We start from the raw sequence: 13,573 nt of genomic DNA, 5'->3' as shown, positions 1-13,573 counted from the left end.
CCTATTGATAATTAAAGATTCTCTGGATCCTCTATCTAATTATGATCCAGGAGACATTTTCCCTTGTTGCTTCTTCCCATAGCTAGAATCACACTATTACAATTATCTTATGTTATAAATGTGATCTACTTCCTCAAGATGTTTAGCCATAGACGTTTTGTTGGAAGCCTGGTTACACACTGGGTACTGTAAGAGACAACAATCTTATAAAATAGACAGGATATAAGTAATGCAGCTAGTAACATTGACAGAGACATAGTACAGCAGGGAGATACAAAGTACAAACAATTTGGCTTACAAAGGTATAATTTACCAAATTATTGTAAGTCATAATTAGTTTAAGGGGAAGGTTTTCCTTACACCTGGAAAACACAGATTTAAACCAGTCATTTTTCAGATAGAAACCATAAAAATTATAACCATATTCACCACTTTACTCAGTCCTATGTAACTAATCCTTCTTGTTAACAGCTTTATGAAGCCATCAGGTTTCCCATTAGAATTCTTCAATTTCTTACCCAGTTCAGCATTATGGTCTGAAAGCCAGAAACTTGTATTTATCCAAAGGTCCTTTCTATAAATCTTCTTGGAGAGGAAGCATTTTTGCCAAGGCATCAGAGTGAAACCATAACTGTCTACAATGACAAAAGACTTAAGAAGGCACATTTAAATCTGATTACCATGCAGTTGACAAAGTAATTTGGTTACTGTTGTGACATGCAACACTTTCAGATAATAACTAGAATTATGACTGATAACATTTTACCAGGACATAGCAAATTTTAGGAACTCCATATAATCTCTACAATACCTGTATCATTTGCCATAAAATATAACCTGAGAAGATTTATTACTTATTTGACAACACTTCTCATGTAATTTAACATACCAAGTGAACCTAATTAGTTAATATCTCTCTTTAGGGTGTTTCAGGGGCCCTTTGAAGCATCCCACAGTTAGCTAGAGGTCAAAGGAACTTCATTATAATTTGATTTGGGAAGTTTTGTCAAAAAAATATCAAAAGGGTCTAAAACAGTCAGGTAGGATCACAGGTCACTGTGAAACAATAGTTATTCACTTAGCCAAAGTAACAATAAAAGATTTCAAAGGCAAATACAGAACCAGATCACTTAAAAGGTAGAGAAACTTAAAATTTGTTATCAAAGGCAGTTCAAAATCTTAAGAAACCTTGTCATCTTAACAGAGAGAAAAGCCAAATTCAAGTTTTGCACCAGCTTACTTTTAAAATTTATTTACTCAATTAAACTTATTTTAAACTTAGTGAATCCTGACCATGTACAAAACTCTTTTCTCGGGGTCCACTTTCCATAAACCTTCCATCACTTAACTTATTTTAGCACTATTCTAACTTTCAAGTTGTTGAATATCTGGAGAGATTAATTTTAGATAGACATTCCTAAAAGATAATTATTTTTAAATGTTCACCTAAAGCTCTTATTTCATTTGCATTTTCTTTCCTTAAAAGTTTCTTCACATCAAGTTACTTTCCTTGCTGACAAATTTGCAAGGGACATAACAAGATTTTATCTAGCTTATATAAAACCTAGGCACAATAAAAGTATTATACTTAATGCTGATGACTCTAATGACATGTCTATATTAATTGGATTAACAAACAACAATACTGAATATTTCTCAGTTCATGTGAACCTGAAACTCATTTAGCTTAATTTTTCTTGTATTTAGAATTGTTTGGTTTGTAAGTGCTTACTTTTCTTTAAGCCAATTAAATAGAGTTCATCCACAAATCAACCTCAGCAATGTTATCCAAATACAAAGACTCATACAAGGACACAAACAGAGACATCATAGTTTTCATTTCAAAATTTCAGCCCTGAGTCAGGTACAGCAATGTAAAGTCCATCAGTTTACAAAAAGAGGTTGAATTAAGATTAGGTTTCTGGCAGATGGAACAAATCAAGCTCACTTGTCTAGATGGCTGAATTTTTACAGAAAAGACACTTAGGTTTTTAATTTATCCTTGACAAGTCAATTTCTAAATTACCTTACGCTCTTTTTAAAGATTGCATTTTAAAAAGATGGAAGAGATGAGGGTTCCTGAGAAGACCAGGTAGGACATTTGCATCTCAAAGTTACAGGCAAGTTTTTCCTAGCATGACTTTGTTTTCCCTTTGTTTAATATTTACAAGCCTCTTAAGATAAATAGGGAAGGTAGTCGATCAACTTGTTCCCCACTGTCAAAGTTACCTGGGGCTCCTGTGGGGAAATTAGAATCGGATGCCTCAAGTCCAAGGGAGTCCCCTGGCCTCTTACAGGATGTTGGCACAAGGGAAATTGCCCTGCTGCAGAAGTGGCTCTCAGTCCAAATTGGGTGCCCTGTCGGGTCTTAGATGGTGATACTAAATCAGGCTCCTGTGCTCTGGAGGTTAACATAGAAACTTCTATTTGATCCCCATGGGTAGGGGAAACAGGAGGCAGTGAATATGATGGCAGCATGTGGGGGTGGGGGCAGTTGGAACAACTGCCAGTGCAGCCTGCTCTTTTGCAAAACACTTCTAACTGTGAGATCATATAATAATTGAGTGAGTCATTCAGGGGCCATTGCTCTTATGATCTTAAATATTGGGTCCACACCCTATTACAATAGTACATCATGTCTTTCTTAGTCATAGGGTCATGGCTATGTTTCACCCATTTATCTAATATACGCCCCAAAGGGCTCTCCTTCGGGATACATGGAGTATTTCCCATTTTTATAAGTTTGGTAACACCAAAACACAAAAGGCGCAAACAAATTCCAACACAAAAGGTCCAAACAAACTCTAGCATTGATGCACATGAAACCAAGATGAAAACCAACAAGCTGGTTCCTGAATTGGGTAGACTTACCCTACAAAACCAACAAACTAGATCCCAACGAACCAGCTCCAAATCAGATAGAGGCCAACAACAATTCCCCCCTGGAGGAATTATACCTGGTACCTGTTGTAACAGGGTACCCCAATCAAACAAACTGGCTTATCCTGTAAAGAAAAAGCCCAGATTAAGAGGGGAATATGTTCCTGGTATGCACGCCAGAGTGACTTACCCTACAAAGTTGAGTCCGTCGACTCGCAACACAAAAGGATACACAAAACCAAAACAAGACCAAGACCAAAACAAACGAACCGGTTACCAAATTGGGTAGACTTACCCTACAAAATCGAGTCCGAGGACTTGCAAAAGTTGGTCGGTTCCTTGCTTCAACTGCCAAGCGCTGGGGTAGCCCGTGCTGCTTCAGGAAATTTTGAAGGGAAGATCCTCAGGACAAATAGTCCTGGCAGCTGCTAGGGCCTTGCCCCAATGTTCCCTCACTGGGGCCAGCTAGCCACGAGCAGCAAGCTTCCTGGCTGGCTCGCCAAATTTGTTACCAAGTCCATACTTGCTCTGCTCACCTCACAACAAATAAATCGGAGACAAGGTGTTGAGGCAATGAATACGACTTTATTCGGAAAGGCGGCAGACTGAGCAGATGGCAGACTAAAATCTCAAAATAACCATCTTCTCAGGGTTTGGATGCCAGTTTCTTTTATAGCACAGAGAGGGGGAGATGAGGAAGTAAAGTAAAAGGCCATAAGTTTTGCAAATATCACCTGGAATGGCCAGCCTCGGGGAGGTGATGTGTTAATTTCTTCTTTCTTGTAGTCATCCACAGGTGGAACAGGGTCCAGATGTTTCCCTGAACAAAGGCACTTTGGGTTAACATTCAGGCAGAGGGGCAGGGTTCCCTGAGGCAGGCCATTATGTATAGACAGTATCCTTTTAGTGAACAAAAACAGCAGAAAACAAAGGTAAAGTACAAGAAACAGATCCAACATGTAGTCTGATTTGGTTCTTCCCTGTTACAGGGTCAGTGCCCTTACAACAGAGACTGCAGAGAGGTCCCTGCCCCACTGCCAGTGAGGACACAGTGACAGACGGCTGGCCATGAACCAGAAGATCGTTCTCAGCAAACACTGAATCTGCCTGTGCCTTGATCTCTGACTTCCAGCCTCCAGAACTGTGAGAAGTAAGTCTGTTGTTCATAAGCCACCCAGACAGACTAAGGCAGCCCTTAATTACCTCCTGAAAGGCCCTATTCCAAATACAGTCCCATTGTGGGTGAGGGCATCAACAGATGAACCTTGTGTCGGGGGGGGGACAGTTCAGTCCCCAGCACTGAGGCCTATTTTAGTTAGAAGTTTTGTGTGTGTCTGAGGAGCCCCAGTTTTCTGCTCAGCATAACTCAGGGGATGGGTCTCTGCAGCTGTGGATGAGGAACAACAGGCTGTGATCATTCCAACAAGACCTGCAGCCACACGGCAGAACCTGGAGATGCAGGAGCCATGGGTTCAGGCCCATCTCAGATGCTGACACACAGTGTGGAGTCTGGCTTCCCCAGGAGAACCTGGAGGGGTGGGACCATGCAGAGTCCCAGTGAGTCAGGGCACCGAGGAGGGGCCTGAGCTGGCCAGGGCCTCTGACACAGACCTGTCGGATGGGGGGCTGGGATGGGGAAGCTCCTGTGAGTCTGGGAGATGCAGCAGGTGAGCTGACCCTCCAGCCAGAGGGCAGAGGTAGAAATGGGATGCTGGGGGCAGTGGGGCAGGGGATGGTCAGAAGACTGAGGCCAGACTCAGAACCACTTCTGGGACACTGAGCCTGGCAGACATGCTGCCCTAGGGGCTTGATCTTAAGTATCCAGAACTGGCCTTACACTATTAGAAAATTGGGGGCAGATTTTTTTTAAAAAGGAGTTTCATAAAATTTCAGGGTTACACTCTTCCATGGTACTTCCTGGTGAAATGTCCAAGCTAAGTGATCTCATCAAGGAGGAACACCTGCCTTCACTAGCAAATCTCCTTCATCAATCAAAGGAATCTCTTAAGTCAGGATTTGTATTCTTTATGTATAAATAATGCTGTCTCCTAGCTAACCTTGTAACGTACTGATGGATAGTAACTGTAGTTATCACTCTTGGTAATAGTTCTTAGTTATTATTCTTTTACTTTACCAGCATTAAGACCTCAGAGGAGCCTTCTCTGACCTCAGACCCCCACTAGCAGACTGGATCAAAGCCCTCTGCTAGCACCCTGTCCTTCTGCCTTACAGGCCTTCCCACTATTGCAATGAAATAGCAATTGCATGATTAATTGTTTCATGCCTGTCTCCCTTGCCAGATTATTTTCCCAATGAAAGCAGCAACCAGGTCTATTTTAATCATAGCTACAGCCAACACTGGTTCTTACCCATAGCAATAAATTCTTTTTAAATGAGTTATTTCATTCCCTCATTTATTCAACCATTAGCTAATGCATTTAGTGTTTACAAGCCCTAGGAACTAAGCTACAAACAGGGAAACAAAATGTAATGTGATCGTGTCTGCATTCAAAGAGCTCACAATTTAGTGCAGAGAGTTCTTAACACGTGAAGGTAAAGTTCCTCTTGAGAACCTGGTGAAAGAAGTGGTCCCTCTTCCCGGAAGCTACTTATTTGAAATGGATATGAGATTTTGTGTGTGACTTGCAATGTTCACAGATCCCTGGAAGTCTATTCAGTGTCTTCCTAAAATTTCCTGAATTCAGAGGTCAGGATCCTTCCACGAAACACAGACTTAAAGACACACGCACAAGTTAAGGAGAGGGAGGAAGGAGGGCATCAGCATGTCCTGCTGGATCAGGAAAGGCTTCCCTGGAAGAGATGCTTGGGCCGTGTCTTGAGGGATAAATCTGATGTCACCAGAAGAAGTGAGAGCCCTGGAGGTGGGGCAGACAGCATTTGAAACCACACAACCCAGAGTGGGACTTGAACCCACTGTCTTTTAATTGAGATCACACACCTGGTCTCAGGACTTAATGAAGCTCAGGTCCTTTATGGCTCGTTGCAGAAAGAATTCAGTGAGAGAGAAAGCGATAGGTAAGAGGTGGATGTTTTTAGAGAGGTACACGTTCCATAGACAGAGTGTGGGCCGTTTCAGAAGGCGAGAGGCCCCAAAATATGGGGTGGTTATTAGTTTTTTAGGCTGGGTAATTTCATAGGCTAATGAGCGGGAGGATTATTCTAACTGTTTTGGGGAAAGGGTGGGGATTTCCAGGAATTGGGCCACTGCCCACTTTTTGGCCTCTTATGGTCGGCCTCGGAACTGTCACGGCACTGGCGGGTGTGTCACTTAGCATCATGTGTTACAGTGAGGTATATGGAGGCTCAAGGTCCACTGGAAGTGGAACCTTCCTCCACCTTGAGCCTAGTCGGTTCTAACCAGTTTATGTCCTATCCTCAAGGGCTATGTCCTTCTTTGAGAGGTTGTGCCCTGCCCGCTTCCCTCCTGCCTCACGTTTGGAACAGCACGGAGGTGGGAAGGGACATGTCACTCGGGGAATTGCAAAGCCCTGTCCCGTAGGAGCGGTGATGGGAAGAGTGTGGTGGGCGAGGGCGAGCAGGCGGGAGTGGGGACCAGATCGCGAGGGCGCAGCCTTGTCGTGCGCAGGGTGGGGAGCTGCTACAGAGCCTTCGTGGTGGGGACAGAGGAGCGGACGTGACTTTTGGGGGAGCCCTCTGTGGAGGGGAGGGCAGAGGGGAGGGCGCGATCCTGGGGGACTGTCGCCCAGCCGTCGCAGTCATTCAGGCCCAGGGCCCGGACGCGGGCCGGGCTCCGCTCGAGGCGAGGGTGCAGGCTGGAGCTGCAGCAGGACTCTGCTTGGAGGCGGCCTGGGTGCGGGCGGGTAGGAATGAACTCCAGGTTTTCGCCTTAAGCAGTTGAGCGCTCGGCGGGGTGGGTTCAGAAGGCGTCCTTGGGCACAGATGCCCTTCTCTGTGGCGTGGATGCCAGCTCAACAGAATGAGTGCTCACGGACACATCTTCCCCATTCAAGACGGAATAATCTCCTGAAATCGTGAGAAGGACGCTCCTTACAACTTAGATGACCTGGCAGACTGGCTAGAAGAATGTCAAGAGAAAACCGATGCTGCTTTTTCATCACGAAAGTTGTATCTAAGGCAGCTTTCTAATCTCCCTCTTGGGAACAAGAGCACGGGCTGTACTGAGGAGCCGCGCTGTCCACGCGCCGTCTGGGCGCTACGGGTCCCCACGGCCTAAACGGCTGCGAGGAGCCGTGGGCCTGCTAAGTTGGAGATGCTTAGTACAGCGTGTTACGTAGAGATTTCCCCCCAAATATCAAACCATAGTTATGAATTTCTTATTAATTTCTGTAGATTAGGTATCTCGGGTGTTGTAAATCTTGGTTTATAAGAATACCCATGAAAGAAACCCACTTACAGTTAGCTGCCATTTTAAACTTCATGTACAAGGCCAGTGGGCTTTCAATTAATTTTTTTAATAACAGTTTTATTGAGATATAATTCACATACCATATAATTCACCCATTTAAAGTGTACAACACTTTCAATTAGTTTTTATTTACCTTAAAAATATAGTTTTTTCTAAAATTCTTCTTGCAATTAAATGGTATTCCGTTTGTAATAAGAAAAAAGAATACAAAGTATGTACATTTAAAACCGTGTACAATAGTCTTTATACATAAGGAATTTTCTCGCGTGACTCCAGTTATTGGAGTCAAGAGAAAATATATTCTAAGGTTGGTTTGGATTAAAGTGTAAAATATATTCAGCATGTTATCACAAAAGTGACATGTGGCGTGAGAAGGAAAGACCAGAGGTGGCCCATCCTCGTGGCTTTCTTCACTGTCCTGCTGGGGAAGGAGACCCAGATTAATTTACAGGCCCTCATTCTGCTCTCAAGGGGTCCGGGAGACCCTCCCCTGCTGCAGCCCTCCTGCCTGATGGCTGATTCGTTGTGATGAGTGTCCTCAGCTCGGATGGTGGTGACATTGCACTAAGAGGGGGGAAATTGCCTTGGGGTTTAAACCGAAGTAAGTGGCAAAAGAGCAGCTCCCCCTAACAATTGGTGTGTATACACAGAGAGGAACATTGGAAAGCTCTGAGAATTTGAATGTCACCTTGTCTCCTAGGTTCATAATCTTTGTGGTAGATGCAATACATCTAAAAACCAGGGTTTTTGCTAAAACAACATGCAGAAAAAAGTATAACCCTTTTCCTATTGAAATTGACAGAACTTGTCACAAGGATTGAACCTCTCTGCTTTGCCCCATGATGCTGGATGCCAGGAATGTACTGATAATTGGCATTTAGACTGACCCATATACCGGTAATTTGTCTAAAACAGGTTTTCCAAGGTTACATATGAGTGCGTAGTCGCACAGAGGCTTAGACAAATTTGGTCTAACCCACCCTTATATACACCATGTTCTTAAATTCAGCTTTTATCTTGTGACTTCTAGGGTTAAAGCGCCTCCCTGTTTAATGCCTGCATCTGGTTTTAAAGCCTCTGTAACCCAGCACTATCCCAACTTTCCTGTAATCAGGCTTATCTCCTCAATGTTTCAAATACCCAAAGACCCGTTCTTGTGTCTGGATGTTTGCTTATATTGTTTACATTCCTATTGCACTCACTTTTAATAAAGTCTGTTTTGGTGTTCTGTCCTCTAATGAAAATAGATGCTATAAAATGACCTTACAGTATAGTTTTTTCATGAAAAGCGAAGCCCACTGTAATACTCAGGGTGCCTTTTATGAGACCCACGAGGAGGAACCATCACTCAGACCTCTTTGCTGTACAACCAGTATATTCACTTCTTATAGAAATTACAACTTGTACTTAATCGTGTGTCCTTATTTGCTTTGACCACTGGGAAACTTGGAATCACATATGCATCTCTTCTTTAGTACTGCAGAGATTCTTACAGCATGGCTTGATTTTTATAACCTTTCCACTGACCCCATGTTATTTTCCTTGCCTTGAGCGGTGAAGGTGGTCTCCTTTGCCTTTTAAAATTTACCCATGTATTTTTTTTTTAAAGGGCACACGTTTGTTAATCTGACAGCTCCTGTGGGTCAGCAGTCCTGTTGCCACGCCTCACATACTTGGGGTCCAGGTATGGCTGGTGCTGAATTCTCACCCGAGGCTTGGGTCCTCTTCCCATCTCACTGTTGGTTGGCAGAACACAGCTCCTCGTCCCTGTGGAATTGGAGTCCTTATTTTCTTGATGGTTTTTAGCTGGGTCTTGCTCTCAGCCTCCAATGAGCAGTTCACAGCATAGCTGTTTGCTTCCTTCCTGGAGGCCGGCAGGAACATGTCTCAGGCCCTGAATCCCCCTCAGGCTTCAGTGTCTTTGTCTTTTTTTTTTCAAAAAAAATTTTTTTTATTGCAGTCTAGTTGATGTACAATGTTGTGCCTATCTCTGCTGTACAGCAAAGTGACTCAGTTATACACATTACATTATATACATTCTTTTTTAATATTCTTTTCCATATGGTTTATCACAGGATATTGAATATAGTTCCCTGTGCTGTACAGTAGGACCTTGTAGTTTATTCATTCTATATATAATAGTTTGCATCTAGTAACCCCAAACTCCCAGTCCATCCCTCTCCTTCTCCCTCCCTCTCCCCCTTGGCAACCACAAGTCTGTTCTCTATGTCTATGAGTCTGTTTTGTAGATAGGTCTTTGCAGTGGCTTAATGTTTGAAATTACTTTGTGGCTTTTTTTGGTAAATACTGAAATGTAGCAATAATGTCTTTTGAATATTCCCAAGCCCATGAGTCCTTGAAAATATTTTTTATATATACAGTAACTTTATGTGTAAGTATGTAAGCAGTACAAGTTTATTAGAATCCATATTTTAGATTCCACATATAAGTGATATCATATGGTATTTGTCTTTCTCTTTCTGACTTACTTCACTTAATATGATAATCTCTAGTTGCATCCATGTTGCTACAAATGGCGTTATTTCATTCTTTTTTATGGCTGAGTAGTATTCTGTTGTATACCACATCTTCTTTATCCATTCATCTGTTAATGGATATTTAGGTTGTTTCCATGTTTTGGCTATTGTGAATAGTGCTGCTATGAACATAGGGGTGCATGTATCTTTTTGAGTTATAGTTTTGTCTGGGTATATTCCCAGGAGTGGGATTGCTGGATCATATGGTAATTCTATTTTTAGTTTTCTGAGGAACCTCCATACTGTTCTCCATAGTGGCTGTATCAATTTACATTCCCACCAACAGTGTAGGAGGGTTCCCTTTTCTCCACACCCTCTCCAGCATTTGCTATTTGTAGACTTTTTAATGATGGCCATTCTGACCAGTGTGAGGTGATACGTCATTGTAGTTTTGATTTGCATCTCTCTAATTAGTGATGTCGAGCATCTTTTCATGTGCCTACTGGCCATCTGTACCTCTTCTTTGGAGAACTGCCTGCTAAGGTCTTCTGCCCTTTTTTTGATTGGATTGTTTGGTTTTTGTTTTTGAGCAGGCTTCAGTGTCTTTGACTTCTCCTCTGCCACCAGCCAGAGAAAATGGTCTGCTTTAAGAGCATCACCTGATTAGACTAGGCTCACCCAGATCATCTACATATTTTAAGGTTATTGAATTGGGATTTAATTACGTCTTCAAATTCTCTTCCCAGTGGTTCCTAGGCTAGTGTTGGATTGAATAGCTGGGGTGGGAAGGGGAGGGTCGTCTTTAGGATTCTGCCAATCACAATCCCTATATGGAGGACTGTGCAAGTGTGAAAAGAAACATGGCATGATCTCCAAGATATATTATTATCCTGAAAAGAGCAAGGTGTGGAACAACTGTTGTATTGTCTGACCTTTGTATAAGAAAGAGGGTAAAACAGGAAAGAGACATGCATTTTCTAACATTTTCAAAAAGAAAGAATGGAAGGATAAATAAAAATTTAACATTTTATAGGGGTAGGAAGAGAACAGAAAACAGAGGCAAGGATGAAAGCTGTGCTTCTCTGAATGTACCTGCTTTGTGGTTTACACTTAAGAACCGTGCAAATGTTTTATATAATTAAAAGACCAAATTAAATAAAAAATCATAAAATAATTTCTAAAAATTGAAAACAACCCAGTATCAAGTTTGTGCTATAACTCCTCAGAGAAGAAATATTTCAAGTGCTCTTAAATCACAGTATTTTGACAGGATTGTTATATACATTAGGGACAAAAGACAACCCCATTAAGAAACTTTAAACTGCATTCAGTGTTCTTGTTGTCAATGTTAATATTTGTATGGCTGTGGTTGTTTTCTTCCCCAATTTTAAAAATTGTGGTAAAATACACATAGAATTTACTTTCTTAACCATTTTTAAGCATATAGTATTAAGTATAGTATTAAGTAACACCCATATGGTAACCTCCATCACCACCATTCCTCTCCTGAACTCTTTTCATCTTGCAGAAACATTATACCTGTTAAACACCAACCCTCCTTTCCTCCTCCTCCCCAGCCTCTGGCAATTTCCATCCTACTTTCTGTCTGTATCATTCTGACTGCTCTAAGTACCTCGTATAGGTGGAATCATACAGTATTTGTTGTTTCGTGACTGCCTTATTTCATTTAGTATAATGTCCTCAAGGTTCATCCATGTTGTAGCATATTGCAGAATTCCTTTCTAAGGGTGACTAATGTTCCAGTGTGTGTGCATGCGTGTACTACATTTTGCTTGTCCACCATCCATCAGTGGTCACTTGGGTTGCTTCTATGTTTTAGCTATTATGAATAATGCTGTTATGAACATGGGTTTACAAATATTGCTTCAAGACCCTGCTTTCAATTCTTTTGAGAAGTGGAATTACCCAGAAGTGGAATTGCTGGATTATATGGTAAGACTATCTTTAATTTTTTTGAGGAATCACCATACCATTTTCCAGAGCAACTGTACCAGTTTACATTCCCATCAACAGTGCACAAGTTTCAATTTCTCTACATCCTCGCCAATGCTTGTTATTATTAGTTATTTTTTTAATAGTAGCCATCCTAATGGATGTGAGGTTTTACTTTTTTTTTTTTTTTTTTTTTTTACTATGTATTTTTGCAAGCCACTTCAGATCCCTGCAGGAGCTAGGTAGGACAAAAATGATGCTCAATTTGCTTAGGATTTTGGTTTTGTTCTGGCTCTTCCCCTGCCTTCATTCAATCTGCATCCAGCCCTCAAATCCAGCTTCTCCATGCATTTCTTCATCCTTCATTGACCTCCCTCTCCTCTGAGCTCTCCTGTTGAGATAATTTTGCACTTCATGATTGTGTGCTGCTCCTTAGTGTTTCATGTGTAGTTGTCCTGTTGCCCCCAGATGGTCTACTTTTTAGTAGTAGGGACCACGGTTTACTTTTCTGAAACATTTAGTATAAAGATTGTATTAAGTAAAATTGTAACAAATGCTCGACTTTCAGCTTATTAACCCGGAGAGCACTGAGCACATCCTCTTCAGAATTGCAGTAAGTACTTTTGTTTGTTTGCAGCAGCCGAGGATGCTCGAGGCAAGACCGTTCAGTTAGCCTTTCTTGAGCTCCTCCTGTATGTTCTTGACTGGGCACCTGCCTCAACAACAGCTCCCTTTAAGAACGGTGTGCCCGGGTGGGACAGGGGGAGGGAGGGCGGGGTCTGGGCTGAGTCTGACCCTTGTGTCCCACTCCTTCAGGCAGGTGAAACCGAGTCCCCGTAAAACTGCGTTTATGATTAACCCCTCTGTCCAAAATGTTATTCCTTTCCTTGTCCAACACCTGTTCCCCTGAAGATGCAGGAGAATCAAAGAAGGGTTGGGGGGGGGGGGGGGTTGAAACTGAGCAGGACCGTGTGAGACCCTCCCGGGTATAAAAGCTTTTCCATGTCACCTATTTCTTGTTCGTAGGAAAAAGGCTTCCTGCTTCCTAGACCTTTCCTGAGTTCCAAAGGGCAGATTCCAACAGTTACTTATTAGCAGAGGGGTGCAGAAAGAAACAATAGCGCAAGATGGGGCAGAGTCCTGGTTTCTCCTCAGGGGACCTGCATAACAACCTGATACATGTCTCTGAGCTCTTCTGCAGGAACTAAGGTCCCACCCGGTGGAGGATGGTGACTTCAGGCCAAGCACAAGCACGGGGACCCAGACTGTTTGGAACCAGAGGCTGATGACTGAGATTCCTGGAACAGCACCCTGTTACCTCACCACCAACCAATCAGAAGCGGGGTACACACTCCGCAGACCTCCTAGCCAATTGTGCCCATTAAAACTCCTTCCCTGAAACTGTTACCGGACCAAGTTCATGTGCCAGACACACAGTGAGGCCAACAATACTGACATGTCGGACTCTGGAGCAGAGAAAGGTTTATTGCAGGGCCATGCAAGGAGATGGGTGCCTTGTGCCCCCAAAACCGCCAAAGCATTTCTAAAGGCCAGGTAAGGGAGGGGGTGTGGCTGGTTGTTGCCCATTTTGTGTAGGAATCCCTTGTTCTTGCAGCTTCTCCACAAAGGTCAGGTCACGATGTTCCTGTAAACCTCCAACTAGACCAACGTTATTCTTTGTTCTGCAACTTTTTATCTCTGTATGAATGGAAAAGTGGTGTCCCCTTAAAGGTCAGAGCTTTGAGCACTGGCTCTCCTGTATATTTCAGGCTGCAGGCAACATTCTTAACTCAAAGTAAAAGCAACAGAATACAGAGGTTAAAGTGGAAGAAACAGACCCACTATGGAGTCAGGC

General features: G+C 42.7%; 1 long non-coding RNA gene across 1 annotated transcript in view; it reads left to right on the top strand.

Annotated features, from left to right (window-relative positions):
- LOC130708414 (uncharacterized) overlaps positions 1 to 4,241 on the top strand; it is a 44,244-nt gene extending 40,003 nt beyond the window's left edge. The window contains exon 3 of the long non-coding RNA XR_009008607.1: positions 3,870 to 4,241. This is a non-coding gene — a long non-coding RNA (uncharacterized LOC130708414). The remainder of the gene's footprint in view (positions 1 to 3,869) is intronic.
- The last annotated feature ends 9,332 nt before the right edge of the window (positions 4,242 to 13,573 follow it).

This window comes from Balaenoptera acutorostrata, chromosome 6, assembly GCF_949987535.1.
Source record: "Balaenoptera acutorostrata chromosome 6, mBalAcu1.1, whole genome shotgun sequence".
NCBI classification, from domain to species: Eukaryota; Metazoa; Chordata; class Mammalia; order Artiodactyla; family Balaenopteridae; genus Balaenoptera; species Balaenoptera acutorostrata.
Note: the sequence above shows the minus strand (reverse complement) of the source record. Positions and strands in the feature narration are given on the sequence as shown.